The 21,090-nt window shown below is 34.7% G+C and overlaps 1 long non-coding RNA gene across 2 annotated transcripts in view; it reads left to right on the forward strand.

The window, feature by feature from the left end:
- Positions 1 to 21,090, forward strand: part of LOC106867980 (uncharacterized) — a 637,828-nt gene that overhangs the window by 99,977 nt on the left and 516,761 nt on the right. For both annotated transcript variants that reach the window (XR_008265237.1, XR_008265236.1), the window contains exon 2: positions 6,933 to 7,002. This is a non-coding gene — a long non-coding RNA (uncharacterized LOC106867980). The remainder of the gene's footprint in view (positions 1 to 6,932; positions 7,003 to 21,090) is intronic.

Raw genomic sequence — 21,090 nt, forward strand, 5'->3', positions numbered from 1 at the left:
TGCGGGTGGCACATAAAAGACACCATTTCGAGCGTGGCCGTTTTCGTGCGGGTGACACGTAAAAGCACCCACTACACTCTCTGAGTGGTTGGCGTTAGGAAGGGCATCCAGCTGTAGAAACTCTGCCAAATTAGACTGGAGCCTGGTGTTGCCATCCGGTTTCACCAGTCCTCAGTCAAATCGTCCAACCCATGCTAGCATGGAAAGCAGACGTTAAACAATGATGATGATGATGATGATACATATACATATAAATATATGAATTTAAAATTTTATAAAATTTTTAACACCTTCTCTTCTCCATCTTTAATTGTTTATAAAGGATGCGTGTTCTATAAATGCTCATAACATACTTTATACTTGTAACATTTTCATATTTAAAAAAAATACAATAGTAAGATACCAATTTAATTTGAAGAATCTTTATTAGAAAGCTAACTTCGGAACCCACTCAAAGCAAAAGATGAAATAGAACTCAACCTTTTCTCATATATATATGCTGACACCCTAAACACTAAGCCACATATATATATATATATATACACGCCATCTTCTGCTTAGATTAATGGGGGGTCATATGGGTGCATTGATAGAATTTTTACTTTGATCTTATTTATCAAACCACTAATGTTTCTCATTGACATGCTAATAGAGTGCAAATGTTGATTTCTTTTTACTTTTCATGCACCAATGCTTTTCTATTCTTTTTGCTAAGTTAAGGTGGTGTTGTTGCATTCACTCTCCATGCAGCTCATATGGTACTCTACATTTCTAGTTTTACAATTTTACCTTTAGATTCATTTTGTATACAAAACTATTGTTCTTGATACAGGTGGTCTTTTTGAAAGGGTGTATTTTATTTGTGATTTAATGTAACTGCTTAGTTTTCCAACGATTTCAATTTTCAATTTGCTTAATGCTCTCTTGAATTTATAAGCTAGTTCACCTTTGGGAATAACAACAGGATTTGTTCTTATTATACCGTGAGCTTGTCTTGCTTATTTATCTTCTTTATTCTTTATAATGTATTCAATGTCTTGCTCCAAACATACAGGCAGATTCCATTTGTATCATTTTTAATGTTGCTTTCTAACTTTTTTTTTTCATAGTTCCTTTGTACTCCCTGATTCAATTCTTTTGGTTATGCCTGAAGAATTGCATGTAGGGGAGGAAGTCTAATGCAAGCTTTTTCTTATTTCGCAGATTTGACACAATTGAGATATATTTCAAATTGTTCTTAGTAAGTTTGCTATTAGGATGTTTATTTTTATGTTTCCTGATATAACATAGTTCTGAGGGATTAAGTACTTGGCAGCCATAGGTTTTGAACAATGTGAATGGAGAAGCTGTTGTTGTTTATTGTTTCCAGTCAGAATTTCGTATCTAGGAGTAAATTGTTTTGATGAAACTTTCTGTCCTCAATAGAAAGCACAATTATTTAGAACTACTGTTTATAGTTGAGATGTTTGATTGTCAGTTTATAGTTGAGATGTTTGACTGTCAGTTTTTTTATTATGTGTTTGTGGTGAATAAAAGTTCAAAAAAGCATAATAATTTTAAATGTTTGTTAAAAACTGCTCCAGAATTAACAACATTCCACATTAAAAATGAAGTATTTATTGCAAAGAATGCAGAGTTGAAATATTTCTTTTTTTATGAAATTGACACTAACAGAAGGTTGACTGTATAATTTGAGGAATTTTTAAATGGCTAAATTAATTTTAAAAAAGGTTTAGAATAAAAGTTTGCTATTTAGCTACATTGGAGAATTGGAAAATAAACCTCTACCTTATGATCTAAACTGGAATATCTTATTCTCCAAAGCTAATAAATCCTACATTAGAAACATGCAAGAAAAAAAAATGTGGGAGGTTGCATGTGGGAGGTTGCATGTGGGAATGTTTGGAAATCTTAGCATCAGTGACTTAACCTTAAATACACATTCTGAAAGGATTTCATCCCTCATACACATGGCTTTTAGGATTTTACAAAAATTTTAAGCATATTAATTACCTCTACCACTAACATTACTCTGTCTTTCTTTGTTTTCACCTTTACATTTCAATCACAGGATATATATAATTATTTACTCTCCAGTTAGCCATGACTCCTCTCATAAACTCACCATCTTCATTCATTCTTCCTCATTGTATAATCTTAATTCCAAATTTACACTTTTCTGTATAAATTCCTTCTACATATTTATTCGACTTTGAACACTTTTTGTCTTACGTATTCCTTTTCCTAATTACTCTCCCATGGTTCCCGAACTAATTAAATACATTATTTCACATCTCTAAATTCATGTGCATTATAAAATTATCTGAATTTATTTTACTTGTTTATTTAATTTTGATCTCCCTTTCCAATTACACTTTCATGGTTCCCTAACTAATTAAATACAGTATTTTTATATCCTTAAATTGATCTATTACAATTTGTTTTCATATCCTTGCAGAGTTGGTCAATTTATATATACTGGAGCCTGAATTGATCTTTTTCTTCTGATTAACATAATTAAATCATGATTACAATGTACTACCCCTCCTACAAATTAAGTTACCACACTATAGCTTTAATATTTTATCTAATATTTTCTCATATCCTTGTTCCTGTAAATCTTAATTAATATGCTCTTTCACATTTTTCATCCCTCTTCCTATTATAACTTCATCAATGTTATTAGACTTACTTCCTTTGTCACTGCCTTTCTCAATCTATTACCTTTCAATTTAAATCTAACAACATAATAAAAAAAAAAAAAAAAGAATTTAGTTAACCTTTTTGAGTCTATTCATCAAAAATATTAAGTCTACCTTTTAAATAAATGCCTGTTTACCTCTTAGCTTCATATAAATTTTGTCAAATTCATGAATCTTTTATGTCTTGTCTATATTTTAATCATATACACCTTTACCGTTTAGCTTTACTTCTTCAATTAACACCTTTCAACTTTTTATCTAGATAGAACCTTTTATCTAAAATAATCGTCAATGTATCATTTACGTTCCCAGTCATATAGTTTATACAGTATTATTGTTCCAACTCACTTTAGTTTTACTTTCTCAATTATTACCCTCAAATCCTTATTTAGACAGAATTCAAACCCCTTAAATAATAAATTTTTTTCTTATATTTTTAACGAATACACTTTAATTTATTTATTTGTACCATTCTTGATTTTCTTCATAAAATTGCAATATTTTCTCAATATCGCCTAATCCTTTAGAATTTTTACCATTCAATATTGTTTTAGGAAGGGCATCCAGCTGTAGAAACTCTGCCAAATCAGATTGGAGCCTGGTGTAGCCATCTGGTTTCACCAGTCCTCAGTCAAATCGTCCAACCCATGCTAGCATGGAAAGCGGACGTTAAACGATGATGATGATGATGATGATGATGATGATTAATTACATATACATTACCATCTTTATATTAATTAATATTTACTCTTTATTAAATATCAAACGTTACTTTGTCTGGTAAAATCTCTTACATCACTATTCAAATAAGTTATTCCCCTTGTACTAGTTATCTCGTGGTTAGATTTAGGAACACATCCAATGTTATTTCGAAATCAGTTTTATCCTCTTTTTCAAAATTATCCAAAACGTTCATCACACCACCTCCTTCAGTTTTCTTTTCTATTCTGTTTATGTTCACAGAATTATATTATATGTTGTTTTTATTTGTCCAAAATTCCAAGAAAATGACTCCTGAACAAAACAGACAAAAGAAACACAAAGTTTTGCATATTAGTTTAAAATTAGAATGGAGAAAAAAAAAAGAGGAATGTTTTACGTTTTGGACAGTTTCTTCTTCATAAAAAAAAAGCAGAAAAAAGAGAGGAAAGAAAGAATAAAGAAAAGGAAGTGAGAAAGAAAAGAATTACATGGAGTGGGATTGATTGTGTTATTAGTTTTGTAAAATGCTGTAAGTGGATGGTTGAAGAGAGGAAATAGAGGTAGTACAATGGGTTTTGCAGCTAAGAGAACAAAAATAAATGGGAGGCAATGGGGGAATGAGTTGTATGTGTGTGTGTGAGTTACGCCATGTGTATATGTGTATGTATATTTGTATGTTTATGTTGTGTGTTTGAGTATATTGTGGTAGTGTGGGGTGTGCACAGCTGCCATAGCTGACACAACCTGTATGTGTTTGTATTTTTGTGTGGGTGTATAGCTGAAGGAAAGATGGATATTTAACCCTTGGAGTAAAATTGATCTAAGGTAAAAGATAAATTTTAGCTTTTGTCAGACTGTTGAAACCAGGATGAATACAGAAAAAAGAAGAGAGAGAGAGAAAAATTACATGGAGTGAGATTGATTGTTTATGGAGAATTTGTGGTGTAAAATGACAGTCAAAATGGAGAGGCATTGACCTATGGTTAAACGAGCAGAAATGGTGGGAAATTGACAATACAGTGTTGTTTAATCAGGCTTCAAAGTAAACCTAGACAAGGTTAAGATTTTGTAAGCAGAATAGAAGACAAAACTTTGCTACCTCAGAGAAATGTGCTTGCTATGCAGAAATGAAGTTGATAGAAATTCTAGAATAGTGGAATCACAGGCAGACTTTTAGTAAAAGTAGACTTTGTATGTGGCAGGTGAACTTGTTCATAACAAGAACACTTACTAAATAATTAAACACATCAAGAGAGCAGTCGTACATTATCCACTCCTTGTACACAATAATACATAACTGAAACCTTGAAAAATTTGAACAAAAACTAGGTTTTGTAGCCTCCGATGATCTCTTATAACAAACTTATAACACTACCCAAATCTGCATTTTTGCAGGATGAGGAAATGCCTTAGATCTGGTGAGTTGCCAATTTTCTAACAAAGTTCAAATATGACCCACTTTGGAATAAGGGAGTGCTACATACACAAGCAACCTAGGCTGCATTAAATAAAAGTATATTTAGCAGATTGGGAGCATGTTACAACTGGCTGACAGATGCACTGTTTCTTTTCTCTGTCTGTTATTTTCCAATTACAATGGGTTCTCTTCATTTCAACTAAAAGCTACATAACTCTCCTCTCTATGTTCATTCGCACAAATCTCTCCTCTTTTCATGATTACTGTGTCTTTATTAAAGACACAGTATTATTATTACAAAATCTTTTCAATCATTTTTCACCTGATTATTTCTCTTTAAATTTCCATTGCCATTCATCTTTTACCTAAAAAACATCAAACTACAGGAGTTCAGGCTTGATACTGCCATAGGTTAATGATAAAATTTTTGCTTTTATTTTTACTTTTGATACTTTACTAAACTTGTTATCTAGTGATTTGCAAAATCTTTAATTTTGATGTTAGCTTACATTTGTATTGATAACTTAGCTTTAGATTTTAAATAATCTCTCTCTATCTCTACACACATATTGGTGTGGGCATAACTGTGTGGTTAAGAAATTTGCTTTGCAACCACCTTGGTCAAGTGTCCTCTCTTGCCTCCTCAGGTTGGTCAATGTCTTATGAGTAACATTTGACAGATAGAAATTATACAAAAATCCATTGTGAATGGAGAAAACAATAATAAAGCAGGTGATAATGAAGTGATGACATGCATGTTTGAAACTGAGCAGCAATGAATAAATATATAACCTTGATATGTGATATCTCCAGTATCCAAAGCATGCTGCTGAGAATTCAGTGCAGATGGGTAGGACATGTTGTTTGAATGAAAACTGACTGCATTCCAAAAATGCTTTAATATGGCCAAAAAGCAGAGGGACGTCATGGCAAGGGAAGACCTGTCCTTAGATCCAAAGCCAAGTTGAAGCAATCGCTAAAGTCTCCACAGCTTAATGTGACATTTTGGGGAAGTCATTGCCTTGATTGATCTGCATGGTGTAGAATGTGTGATGATGCATCGAAACAATTGGAGTTCAAAAAGACAGAACAACAAAAGAGTTATATCCTGCCATCAACAAACACATTTGTCCAATCCCAGCCAAAATCACAATCATCAGTGTTTCCATTGTGACTTCACAGCAAAATCCATCCCTGGACTCCAATTACATTTACGCATCCATTGCAAATAGATGCAGTTTCTTTTATTCTTTTTTTTATTTTAAGGTGTTTTTTTTCTTTGTTTCACTTTTTTTTTAACCTTTTCCTTCAAACACTCATGCATTGAAATCACTGGGATGGCCATCATATGGATTTTTTCTATCTTGTTTCTAAATAAAAAGCATATCTGATAAATTTGAATATTAATATTTTTTTTCCCACATGTATCAATGATATATGTATATATATGTACATATATGTATACATGTGTGCACACACACACATACATATGTGCACACACACACATACATATGTGCACACATGCACACGTTTTTATGTGTATATCAGATTATGTTGTAATAAATTCTAAGAAGTGTTTATCATTTTATATTTCTTTAACACACACACACACACACACACACACACACACACACACACACACACACACAGAGAAGAATGTGAAGTGATATTGATGGGTGATTCAATCCACTTGTATTGCTTGTATTTATTTGATGGTGTTTTTGATTTAAAATACTTAAGTGGTTCAAGAGTAATTTGAACTCAGATTTCAGAAACTCAAAATAAAATATTGTAAAACATCTGCCACAAAACTCCATATTGCATACTTTTTTTTCCACTGGAATATGCATGAGTTTATGTAATCAAAGAATATTTTATGTGTATATGTGTGTAATATGTGTGTTCACATGTGCATGCTCTCACACACATATGCACACATGTATATATATATATATATATACTTTAAGTATATAATTCTCTTGGTAGTATTGAGAGCTTGAGAAATATTCATTCATTTTGTTTCTTTTATTCTTTACAGCATTTGTCCATTTTTATCTTCTATAAAAGGAGAAATACTTTATTAATTTTTTTTTTTTATCTTTCTATTTTAGTTATGTTTTTACATCCTGTGCTGGATAAAAGTCACCCATGTTCCTGGTGTATACAATGACTTACAAACAGGTATGTATGCATAGCATTCTCAGAACTGTGCTTCAATTTTTGTTTCAGATTTCTTCAAGTCCCTGTGCAGCATATTTGTCTCTTTGTTTCTTATATAGTTGGTGAGACAATTTCCAAAGAAACTTTTCAATAATTTCTATGTACAGCCTAGTTCTCAAGAAACATATATAATGGAGTATTGAAACCATACAACCCACTAATCCAAAACATGTTTCTTATATATAAAACATAGTTTGTTGTTGTTGTTACTTACAGAAACCCCACCCTCCTGGCACAGCTGTCTGAAAAGCATTAATGTCACCCACAAGTAAAGCAATGCACTGGGACCCCCAACATTCATTTATTGACGGCATGTCACAGCATATATAGATTTAGCACTGGGTCCCTTGATCTCTGTCCCTACTTCCTAGATCAGGGGGTCACCAAAGGGGGTCTGATGAAACCCCTAGGGCTCAGTGAGGAATTACAGGGAGTTGATGATAGCCAAGGAGTTGAATGGGGATCGGTGTGCAAAAGACCAGCTCACCCAGATGAACGTTTTGAAATTGTTTAGTCGGTGCTATGCTCATCCCTCATATTGATGTTGTCAATTTCAATAAAAGATATTCCAGCAATATAATGCATTTTTCACATTTTCTAACCGTGAAAACAATTTCATAAAAATTGAAAATTTAATAATGTATATTCGTAAACGTAGTTTTAAATGTAAAAAGTGTGTCATCGTCGATAGAATTTCTTAATTTGTCATACATGTATTTTTTAGCTAACATTGTAATTGCCAGCATCAGTACCCGGTACACATTTAAGATATGGTAAGGTAGGGTAGGATATTAAGATGTGGAAGGAGAAGTGGCTAAAGGGGGTCGATGGTTGAAAAAGTTTGGCAGCCCCTGCCGTAGATAAATGGTCTGTGTGCCTATATCTTAAGAGGGCACTTCCTCCTGGTGACTTTTGGTTTACTGCTAGGTAGTGTAATGTATATATATGTATTATATATATTGTATATTTAATAAGAGTTTGACTCATATCCACATGACTTAAAGGTTCATAAGTATGTAGGGCAAATTCATCTCATCGGATAGACATTCAGAGGCAGAGTGGAAGGTTTGAGAGAAATTCAAGATGGACTCTTGGTGTTTAGGCCTAAACGCAAAACCACATTGAACTGCAGACATGTCATTTGTACAACAATTTGTTTGAAATACACCAACACGTTAAATATGTGTGTGTGTGTGTGTGTGCACATGTATGCAGCAGTTAAGAAGTTCACTTTGCAGTCACATGGATTTGAGTTCAGTCCCACTATACAACACATTAGATAAGTGTCTGCTATTGCCCTGGGCTGACCAATGTCATATGAAGGAATTTGGGAGACAGAATCTATTTATATTTATACATGTTTGCGTGTGCATTTACATATACCATGCTTTTCATTGCTAGAATGAAGCGGTACTGATGTTGACATTCTGATGTCAAGACCAGTCACAAGACATTCTGATGTCAAGACCAGTGGTTTTGAAGACCTGTGGAATAATGTTATCTCTTATATCGAAAACAAGAAAAGTATCTGTAGTTAAAATTCTGACTCAGATAAATTTCTATCCAAACCCATGACAGCATGGAAAAATGGATGTTAATCAATTGAAAAATGAATGTGTGCATGTATACTAAGTACCTCATATGCTAGGCAAAATTTGAAAATATAATGTTAGACGACTCATAATGCAGTTTCTTAATAATAAAGTTAAAGGGTCACATTTACTTTTCATTACGCTGTTTGTATTGTGTATGTGTATGCATATCTATATCATCATCATCATCATCATCATCATCATCATCATCATCATCATCATCGTCATTTAACGTCTGCTTTCCATGTTGGCATGGGTTGGATGGTTTGACTGAGGACTGGCGAGCCAGAATGCTGCACCAGGCTCCAGTGTATATATATATATATATATATATATATATATATGTGTGTGTGTGTGTGTGTGTGTGTGTGTGTGTGTGTGTGTGTGTGTGTAATTATATGTATGCATGTATATTAGTATATGTGTATGTATGTGTATTCATACATATACATACACAAATACACATATAAATGTGTGAGTATGTTTATATGTATGAATATAGATGTATGCATATTTAGATGTGTGTGTGTGTATACATATGTATATATATATATACACATACATTTATGTGTGCCCGTGTGTGTTATGTGTGCGTGTGCATGTGTGCATGCATGTGTATGTGTGTAAAATTCTTAATGATAATTAGAAATTACTTTTCACATAGCTGTAAATATTACATGATACTGAAGAAAACCAATATGAAAATTATCCAATTGACATGTATAAAATATATCACTAATGGAAAAAAATCATCAAAATATAACTTTAAAATAAATGAATCTGATAACAAATGCAATTGCACCCTTTCAAACATATGCTCACTAAGCTCAATAACTGCAAATGTAAGAAAATCCCTGTTATTGGATTGATAGAAAACTCCTTCAAAAGTTTCTACATCAATCATACTTATAGCTTCCTCTGTTCTGAACAATTATGTTATATCTAACATTAAAAGAGAACAAACAATGAAGTTGGCAAATCCTATGTGAATATAATAATATTCACATACAATTTACTAACTCCACTGTTAAAGGAAAGAGAGTATGCAGTCTATAACAAGCAAGAAAATATCATATCTTAACTCAGCTTGGTGAGGCCTTTACTACAAACGTGTTGACTTTCGTATGCAAGTACAGAAAATAGTATCATTTAAATGGTTATACTTTGCAATGAGAATAGCCAAAATGCAGCATTGCTCTGCATGTCAGATGGTAACAAGGCATCTTATATCCCATCTAATGGCAGCAATAGACTTCATTTCCAAGACTACAAAAAAAAAAAAAATGCCATCATTGATGATTACAGCAAGATCACATGACTTGAAAAAGACTAATAAGGATGTGCTAAGAATCAAACACTTTATTGTGTCATTACTTTTAGTTCGCTAAAACATGAGCAACAGAGCTGTGAAATTTTAAATCCTTACATATTTTTTATGTACATACAATATGTAATATTTATAGGCGAGTGGGATAACATTCCCATGGTGTAATATTCATGACTTTCAAAGACATTAGTGGCAACGGATAGGCAAAACAGTGAAATCTACAACTGAAATCCTTTCCAGGCTGCAGACACAGATCATTGAGAAATAGCTGCTAATCTATCACATTCCTAAAGGCTTATAGCTAGTGTCCAGAGTGTTAAAGCTCGATTTATGTAATGAAGATTTGTGAATCGATTTCAGCTGTATAATTTGTATGTATGTGAATTTTATTACCTGAGCATCACTGGAAATTAATCCAGTTCAAACATTTAATAAGTGAAATAATTTTTTCTAGCTTTTTATTTGGTGGTTGCAGAAAATAGATAGCTGGTTTAACACTTCACGGTATTTGTTCAGGACTCAAGATTAGAAATGCAAATTTTGCTATGGTTGACAGAGGTGTCAGTAATACATTATTAAAATCTGTTGCACCTCTTCCTAATTACAAAAAGAAACAAATAGTTAAGCAATTGAAAATCACAAAATAACTAAAGCCTCATAAATAAATTATTCATATCAGAAATCACTCCAAGAATGTCATTGAAAGCAAATGAACAGTAATGGCCTTAAAGAGTAGAAAAAGCACATTTTGTTTGTGTATGTGAGTGTGTGTGTGTGTGTGTGTGTGTGTGTGTGTGTGTGTGTGTGTGTGTGTGTGTGTGTGTGTGTGTGTGTGTGTGTGTGTGTGTGTGTGTGTGAGTGAGAGAAAGAGAGACTTGTAGGGAAGAATGCTCTACATATGTTCAGAGGATATGTGATATTAATTTATGAGAAAAGCTGATTGTGTATAAACTGAGAAACAAATGATTGGCTCTGGTGTGCAGTAGAGCTACATGAAGATTGATACAACAATGTGAATTAATGGTAGAATGTATCCATGGGAGAAGTAGTTCAAGCAGAATGAGACAAGTTCAAATCCAAGAATGTCCGTATGGATTATAGTAATAATTAACATGAGGAAATCTTACAATTTGAGAAGAAATCAGTACCTCACCTTCCAAGAATATATATCAGATTCAAGATGTACAAATTATGACCATAATATATTTCAAACTGGAAATTTAGTCTGATGCTGGAAGGAACATTAGTGGGGTGCAAATATACGAAGCCCAGTATACCCATCACGACTACCCGTCTGATAAGGGTATGCTAGGCACATGCATCACGACCATATGTGCGCGACATGGTGATCTCATATCAAAATTAACAATGCATGACCTCGCAGGTGGGGCCCAGTTAGAATTTTCTTCAGGTCGAGTAGCCCATCCTGCTCAAAAGGTCCCTGAATAAGGGTTAAGGATGTTGAACAAAATGCCCATGTTTCAAAAGGTGAATTATTCAAGCCCCAAAGAATTCCTTTCAACACATGATTATGATGCTCCCCCACTACTCCTGCTCATGATCAGAGATGCACATATCGGCAGCCACTAAAGGACATGCCCGACTTGTTAAGCAAATCTGTGGCATTGAGCAGAATATTTGCTGCAGTCCATCTTTTATGCCGAGACAAAGCAATGTACACGATAACACTTCCAGTCAGTTAAGATCAGAAGCCATGACAGCCACAGCTTGGTACTGCATCCGGGCATTTATTATTATTATTATTATTATTATTATTATTATTATTATTATTAGATTCAGTCATATCTTCAGTAAACTTCTATCTAAAATCTATTCTAAACTGAAATACAATGTATGCAATTAAGTCTTGACTTCTTCTGTTTTGATGAGTGAAAACTGATGTGTTTGTGAAAAGAGACGGAATCTTAAGATTGAATTCTTTTATTGAAGCTGTCATAACATCAGTTCTGATAAAATAGGTTCCTCAAACACAATGTTATTAGCAGTGATATGATTAGTGACACCTTAATATAGCCAGAGGTGTCATTGATAGGTAGTAACAAGACAAATTATGAGAAAATAAAGAGAAGTGTATTGATTTGTACAGCTGCACATATCAAAATTATAAAAATAGAAATAGATCATTAAGCTATTTAGTCTTGGAATTTAAAATACGCAGTTCATTCTAAGATTGAGTCGCATCTCTGACCTAGATTTGATTCCCAGTTGAAGCCATTTCACTTCATTTATTTTACAATGCCCCTAAAAAAAATAAAAGATATGAATATTGATTTTGTATAAGAAATATTATATGTTTGTCAATAATAGTTTTAAGCAGTAAAGAAAAGTCTTTGAATCTTTGATTGACAAAAGGCTTGTAACATTGATGATTAAAAAAAATTAAACCTTCTGAAGAATTTTATGTAACTGTGCTCATAGGCACAGGAGTGGCTGTGTGGTAAGTAGCTTGCTTATCAACCACATGGTTCTGGGTTCAGTCCCACTGTGTGGCACCTTGGGCAAGTGCCTTCTACTATAGCCTCGGGCCGACCAAAGCCTTGTGAGTGGATTTGGTAGACAGAAACTGAAAGAAGCCCGTCGTATATATGTATATATATATATATATATATATATATATATATATATATATATGTATGTATGTGTGTGTATATGTTTATGTGTCTGTGTTTGTCCCCCCAACATCGCTTGACAACCGATGCTGGTGTGTTTACGTCCCTGTAACTTAGCGGTTCGGCAAAAGAGACCGATAGAATAAGTACTAGGCTTCCAAAGAATAAGTCCTGGGGTCGATTTGCTCGACTAAAGGCAGTGCTCCAGCATGGTCGCAGTCAAATGACTGAAACAAGTAAAAGAGCAAAAGAGTAAAGAGAATGGTTGTTGAGTTGTTTTGAAAGAAAAAAATGTAATAAAAACTAAAGACTAAGAAACATTGTTAAAAAGTTATCAGGATTCCAAGAATTCTTGAATGTTCAAATAACTGAAATGTATTGTTGTTAATAAGATTATAATTTTTGAAAAGTAGTCTCATCTTTAACAATGACAATATTTACTACATTATGTTTGATTACTGGTTGTAAAAAAGGTATCTTACTCTCAAGTATTCACATAATACCAAGTTGGGTTTGAAGTAGGATCCTCTATTTCAAAATTAAGGGCAATGAATAGCCTGGTGTTGTACACAGTCAGGGATAAACACCTGATGACATTGAAAGTTTAAGCCAGTCAAAAACTAATAATGTAGATTTAAATATTGAACATTTTAAAAATTTCTTAGGATGAGATCAGTTGTTTGAAAAATTACAATCTTATTCCAATGATGCTACTGTCTAGAGTGAGGCAGGGAGCTTCTGAATAAAATAAGAATTCTTCTTCAAATGAAATAAATGAGTGTGGATCTGAAAATTCTAGAGTGAGGCAGGGAACTCAAAAATAAATGCAAGATTTTTGAAGTGTGGAAGAAGTGAAGTGCTGTGAAATGAATGAGTTTGTTCCAGAATGAAAGTAACCGTTCTGAAGTGGAGTGAAGTTGAACAATTCTAGAGTGAGGCAGGAAAAATTAGAATGGTGTACACTGTTTCAAAGTAAAACTAAATGTTATAGAATAATGTGGAACAAAGCTCTGGATCTGATGTAACTGGAACAAGATATGCCCTTTATCATCATCATCATCATCATCATCATCATCATCATCATCATCATGTCCATTTTTCCATGCTTGCAAGGGTAAGATGGAATTTGTTGAGGCGGATTTTCTTGTTGCCAATCCTCATGTATTTCCAAGTAAGGTAATATTTCCCTGTTACTCGGTATGTCTTGGAAAACTGGAAATGAAGGACACTGCTTGCATGATGGTGATGCTTACGTACATCTATCATGCAATGCCAAGGCAATAAGGTAGAAACACACACATACACATGCATGCACGTGCACACACAAAATAGGCGTTTTTCAGTTTCTTTCAATCAAATCCACTCACAAGGCTTTGGTCAGGTGAAGGCTATTATAGAAGACCCTTACTCAAGGTGTCACATAGTGTGGGACTGAACCCCAAACAATGGAATTGGAAAGCAAACCGCTTACCACACAACCATTCTTGCACCTACTTTATCAATGATAAAGAAAAAAAAGAAAAGATCTAATGTTTCACACTGAAGTTGTCTTCTGTCATTATGACATGAAGATAATTGAGGGAGGAATAAAAAAGTTTTATGTTTAGAGTTGCGAGTTTCAAAAATCAAATTAACAGTTTTGAATTGGGATGTTTTGGTCCTAGATTGATATTGCAGGCTTCAGAATTGTTGACTTCTGATTAAAAGGTTGATGAAGCAAATTAATTAAACAAAACTGAAACAATACACAAAATCTGCCACAGCAATTACTACTTTTGCTATTTTGAATATCGCTAATTTTATCATTACCATGGAAACTTCTACGAGTAAATTGAGCAGGCATGGCTGTGTTGTAAGAAGCTTTCTTCTCAACCACATGGTTCTGGGTTCAGTCCCACTGTATGGCACCTTGGGCAAGCGTCTTCTACTAAAGCCTTGGGCCAACCAAAGCTTTGTGAGTGAATTTGGTTGATGGAAACTATAAGAAGCCTGTCATATATATATAAATATATATATATAAGCATGTGTCTTTGTGTCTGTGTGTGTGTTTGTCCCCCACCATGGCTTGACAACCAGTGTTGGTGTGCTTATGTCACTGTAACTTAGCAGTTCAGCAAAAAACAACAAAGTTTGATAAAATAAGTACTGGGGTCAATTCATTTGACCAAAAGTTCTTCAAGGTGTTGCCCCAGCATGACCACAGTCTAATGAATGAAAGAAATATAAGACAAGCCACGGCAGCCTCTGAACACTCACTCCAGCCTTCTTGAAATAGCAGCCAAACCTTTTTCAAAGCACAACATATAACCTTAAAAAGTAGGAGAAACATTTGATAATGTAGTCCTAGATAACCCTAGATAAAAAACAAATGGTATGATCTGAGCTGGAATGTAATTGATTGCAAGTCTCCTCATTCAGAGGGGACCTGAGCCAGATCACAACAACATGTCCAGTTTCTCATTAAAAAGGTGAAAACATGTCTTTTCTGGTTGTTATGACAGTCGAATTCATTGTTGTTCAAATATTCTTAATTAGTGAAGAGATGAAAAGACCAAAAGACTGCCAGCTCATATGACACACATGTCTATTTTGGTCTGGGTTGAAAATGAAACAGTTTTACATCTTGTGTGTGTGTGTGTGTGTGTGTGTGTGTGTGTGTGTGTGTGTGTGTGGAGGCGCAATGGCCGAGTGTTTAGGGCAGTGGACTCGCAGTCATAGGATCATGGTTTCGATTCCCAGACTAGGTGTTGTGAGTGTTTATTGAGTGAAAACACCTAAAGCTCTACGAGGCTCCAGCAGGGGGTGGTGGCGAACCCTGCTGTATTCTTTCACCACAACTTTCTCTCACTCTTTCTTCCTGTTTCTGTTGTACCTGTATTTCAAAGGGCCAGCCTTGTCGCACTTTGTGTCATGCTGAATCTCCCCAAGAACTACTTTAAGGGTACACATGTCTGTGGAGTGCTCAGCCACTTGCATATTAATTTCATGAGCAGGCTATTCCATTGATCGGATCAACTGGAACCCTTGCCATCATAACCGACAGAGTGCCGTAGTGTGTGTGAGTGTGTGTGTGTGTGTGTGTGTGTGTGTGTGTGTGAGAGAGAGAGAGAGAGAGAGAGAGAGCAAGAGATTGTTAGTTGCTAAACACATATAAGCTATACTGCAATAGCAAAAATAAGAATTATATTGGAAGTCTCCTGTAGAGTGTGCAGCAGGGAAATACACATTGTTTTAATCCTGAATGTAATCATTTATACCTTTCAGCATTTGATTAAAATATTAACAATACAAACTTAATTCAAGTGCATAAATAATTGTGAACCTCTTGCTCAGTTAAATTTCAGGCTTTCATTTTCAAATTGTATTATTTACAAATGTATATTGGCTAATATTATTTATATAAAATCTCATTTATGGTTTATTATATTTTGTATATATTGAAACCCGGATGTGTGTGCATGTGCTGTTTGTATGTGATTAATTATCTGAGTAAATGTAATGAATTGAGCATACTTCAGATTATGCGTGCTTGTTTCGATTAAGTATTCCACCAGAGACACTTAGAATCAAACTTCCTGTTATTAAAATCCTTTTAGAGTGTGTATCTCTGAATCTCACTTTTGAGTTATTAACTATGTTGTCCTCTTTCATCAAACAAACTGTCATCAGTAGCAACAAAACCACCTCATTAACGAGCACATAAGTATACTCACTGAAACAAAAGACATTAATAACTGCAATCTTGATGACCATTCTAACTGCAAGATGAATAAACAAAAACACTCTGTACCAATATATGCATTCGTTATGATATATATATATATACATATATATATATATATGCAGCTAACAGTACACACGGTTTTTGTTTGAATTTCTTGGATGAAGAATTATCATTGTTATACAGTTTGGACTAAATTCCTCCACATGATTGTTAGAGTCACAATGTTTCAGCTATTGTGTCCCCCATAAAATAGATGATAGTAAATGAAAGTCTTAAGCATAACGATTCTCTGGTCTTCAGTTATAATGTTCTTTGTTAATTAAAGGTGTGCATATGATGTTCATCTTAATATTAGTCCTACTGAAGGTGGCGAGCTGGCAGAATCGTTAGCATGCCGGGTGAAATGCTTAATGGTATTTTGTCTGTCTTTACGTTCTGAGTTCAAATTCCGCCAAGGTCGACTTTGCCTTTCATCCTTTCAGGGTCAATAAATTAAGTACCAGTTGTGTACTGGGGTCGATGTAATCGACTGGCCCCTCCCCTCAAAATGTCAAGCCTTGTGCTTAGAGTAGAAAAGAATATTAGTCCTACTGATGAGGTTATCAAAACCTGACATATGCCCTGATTCTTTCAATTGTTTTATTTTCCAGTCTTGTTCCTTGTCTCTTATCTTCAGATTGTTCTACATTGGTGACATGTCCTTTCTCTTTTTGAATATTATTCTAATGTTGTATGGATTGCAGATCTAATTTTCAACAACCTTTTAAGTAAAGTTCATACAATTCTTTCAGCTTTCTGACTAATATTCCTGACCCTTATATTTTTGCTCTTAGAAGCTGATACTATGCTAGCATAATAATACAATGAAGGGCCTCAGCATCTCTTTTGGTTTACGTCTGAGATGCTATGAGTTTTGCTCCCTGTTGTAGGTAATAGTTCCTTCCTCCATATTACATGAATGGTGGGAATCAAATCAGGTACTGTCCAGTGAATGTCAGCTGGAGACATAAATCTACACAGTGTGTGAATTATTAGTACATCCAGGAAGGCCAGTTTATTGTCTATTCCCTTTTTTATTGTGAACTGTGTTGACAGTCTTACTGAGTTTACAAAGTCCAACAGTAGTTACTCTTCTTCCTGATGAGGCTAGATTAGAAAGGTAACTTCTACATAGCTTAGTTATATGTTTGATTTGAACTGTATATCCATCAATAATAACATGCACTTATATTTCTGATATTTTTGACAAAAAACAGTGTAGATTTTCTACAAATTTCAAATATCATATCCCAAATTATAGGTTTTGATTATTTACCACACAGTTACGAATAGCAAGGAACCTCATGAAGGGCAACTGCTTTTCATTAATAGAAACAGTTGTAGTCCAAAGTGTCATAAAATGCAAATGGCGAGTGAACTAGTAGAATCGTTAGAGTGTTGGACAAAATTCCTTGCATTTAGTTACAGTCCCTTACCTCCTGAGTTGAAATCCTGCTTAGCTTAAAATTGCTTTTCATTCTTCTGGAGTAAATAAAGTACTGTGGTTGAATTAATTGTCTATATACATTTATCAAAAACTGAGGCCATGTACCTATGTTAGAAATCACCATTGATAAAGTGGAATATCTATGAATTTGTGATAAGTTATAATAATAGTTTAAATTGTTTGGATGGTTAACATTATCTTTTATGTATATATGTATGTCACAATATGTTTCAATCAGTCCAATCTTTGGTTATCAATATTATTATTATTACATTTATTGGTTGATTCCAGCAGTGGCAGACAGAGGGGAGGGGATGAAAAGTAATAGTCTTTGAAAGTTGCTGGCTCTGCATTGCTGTATGCATGTCTCTACCTAGAGGCCAAACCATGCGCTTAGAGGTTAGCTTTGTAATCTCACTCCCTTTCTCTTGAGGCAAAATGAGAAAACACACACTAGAAAAGAAACTTGAAAATAATACCACATTAATCCATAAACTAACAAAAATAGAATGCGGAATAATTACTGAATCAGTGCTTATCTATTGTTAAAACAGAATTTAAATCCATTGTTAAACAATTATGTTCACTTTGAAGATTTTTATGGCTCAGAGACAAACCCTCTAAATATTGACTCATTTATAATGTGCACTTTCATTGTATTAGAAGGATATTATTGTTTTCCCAAAACGTATTCTAACCATTTCTTAATTGGTCATTCTGCTATGTATATGTATATTGCCTCACACCCTGTCTCATTACTTCTTTCTCTCCATTTCTCTTGGTTTTGATTTTTACCATCTCTTCTTCCCATACCTTATTTTTACTCCTTTCTAACTTATATACAAACATATTCCATTCTCTCATTCCACTTGTTTTCATTATCATCTTCTCAACTTTTCTAATTCCTTTTCCTATCTTTTTCACTTGCACCTTTCTCTCCCATCTTCTACCACCTCTCTCCTACCCGCTTCCCATCTTGTGCAACACACTCTTCTCATTCTCTCTCTCTCTTTCTCTCTCTCTCTCTTGTTCTCTTTCCACTTTCATCATTATCTCTCTTATACTTTCACTCCCTCCTTCATCCTTTCCTCTCTGTTTTTTTCTCTCTCTCTTTGTTACTCTTTTATTTCTCTTTCAGATTTCCTTCCTTCCTCTCGTTTTCTTCTCTTCTCTAATTCATTCATTCTTACTTGAACTTTCTCCTTCACTGACCCTAACCGTTTCCTATACTTTTCTCCTTTCTCCTTATCCTGTCTCTCACTTTCAATCCTCTTTCCTCCCCCAAACTGCGTTGGCTCTTTCATCATATCCTTCTATCCCCTCATTCACCCCCACCATTACCCATTCTCCATTTTTACTGCATCATTTCTCTTTACTCTCTATTTCAAAGCTCTACCTCCATTGAAATGGTAGGACCCTATTACAGTCAGCTGATTCTGCTGCAGCTCCCTAAGCAGCTGACTGCAGATGCACTTTTATAACAACTTGCTATAGTTCTGGCTACTGTAAATACATCCATATTACACCCTTAATTATGCACGTGCACACACACACACACACACACACACACACACACAAACGCACACACACACACACGCGCACCATATATTCATGCTTGTATTTCAGATTGTATATAAAGGCTATATGTATAAATGTGCATATGTTTTATACATATATGTGTCTATGTGTGTGCATGTGTATAGAACATTTTTGGCCATAAATATTCTCCTCTCTTTTTGTATATGTCTAACTGTGTCTACTGGAGCCAGGGTAGTTAATGCCACGTTGATAACTCCTACTGAGACAGAAGCATGTATTAACACCTGTACTCTTGTTCCCAGAAGGGAAAAAAAAGACTTTTCTTTGATTCCAGAAAATTGTTGATTGCTTGAGACTACTTCCCCTCTCCTTTCAGAGTAAATAAAAATTTACATACACACATGTAGATACACACACACACACACACTAGTATATTAGTGACAAACTGCAAGAATTAGCCCAACATTGCATGGGTGGATAAATATTCTTTGAATGGAAATCAGGGGCCTGGATTTCATTTGTCTTGTCATTTCAATACCACAGTATCACTATCTGAAGGGTAGATTTGTCACCCATTCTTCACATTCTGATTAAATAACTGTGAACACAATCGCATGAGACCTATAATATTGAAAGTGTGTGTGTACTTAAAACCAGACCATAACCATTTCTCACAAGTATGGTGACTTGGGAGCATCTACCATGCTTTTGCCAATGGCTTTCGGTTCCTTTGTAGACACAGGCTGGCAATGATATCTCTTTGGCCCACCCAACCTCGATCCAGCAGAACATTGAGGATGTAACTGATAGAGGAAGAGATGACTGCACCAGCCCCTGACTGGTACTCATTTTCAGCTAAGTAGACTGGGGCAATGTGAAATGAAGTACCTTACTTAAGGACACAATGCAGTACACAGCCAGGAATTGAACCTTCAGCTTTATGGTCATGAACTAACCACTCTAAGCCCTAATCTCTAGGCTATGTGTGTGTGTGTGTGTGCAGTTGTGTGATAAGAAAATTTTGTCCCAGCCATATGGTTCCAGGTTCAGTCCCACTGTATGGCACCTCAGGTAACTGTTTTCTACTATAGCCACAGGCTGACCGATACCTTATGATTGGATTTGGTAGATGGAAACTGAAAGAATCTCATCATATGTGTATATATGTATATGTGTGTATGTGTGTGCATTGTGTGTGTTGCTGTCTCCTGGCCTTGATATCATGTGATAGTTGTAAATGAATGTCACTGTCTTGCAAGCAGTGTCATTTGTTTCCAATCTCCTGTGAAAACATGTCTGGTCGTGAGGAAATATTACCTTACTTAGAAATAAGTGAGAGTTGGTGACAGGGAAGACATCCAGCTGTAGAAAATTTGCCTGAACAAATTCCATCCAACTCATGTGAGCATGGAAAAGAGGAATGTTAAAACGATGATGATATGCATGCATGTGTTAATGATGGACCACAAATAAGATAAAAGAAAAACTGAACCTGCCAGGAGTCAAATGTAGTGCGGGAGAGAGAGAAGACTGCATTCATGTGGGTTGGACATGTGATATTAATGGAGGAGGCCAGCTGTATAAAGAAGTGCTGCACATTGAAGTGAATGGATCCTGTGGAAGAGAGAAACTTGGGATGCCCTGCTCTTTTATCCAAGCATAGAAACTGGGATATTGTGTGTGTGTGTGTGTGTGTGTGTGTGTGTGTGTTCACACACACACACACACACACACACACACACACACACACA

This window comes from Octopus bimaculoides, chromosome 11 (assembly GCF_001194135.2).
Source record: "Octopus bimaculoides isolate UCB-OBI-ISO-001 chromosome 11, ASM119413v2, whole genome shotgun sequence".
Lineage (NCBI taxonomy): Eukaryota > Metazoa > Mollusca > Cephalopoda > Octopoda > Octopodidae > Octopus > Octopus bimaculoides.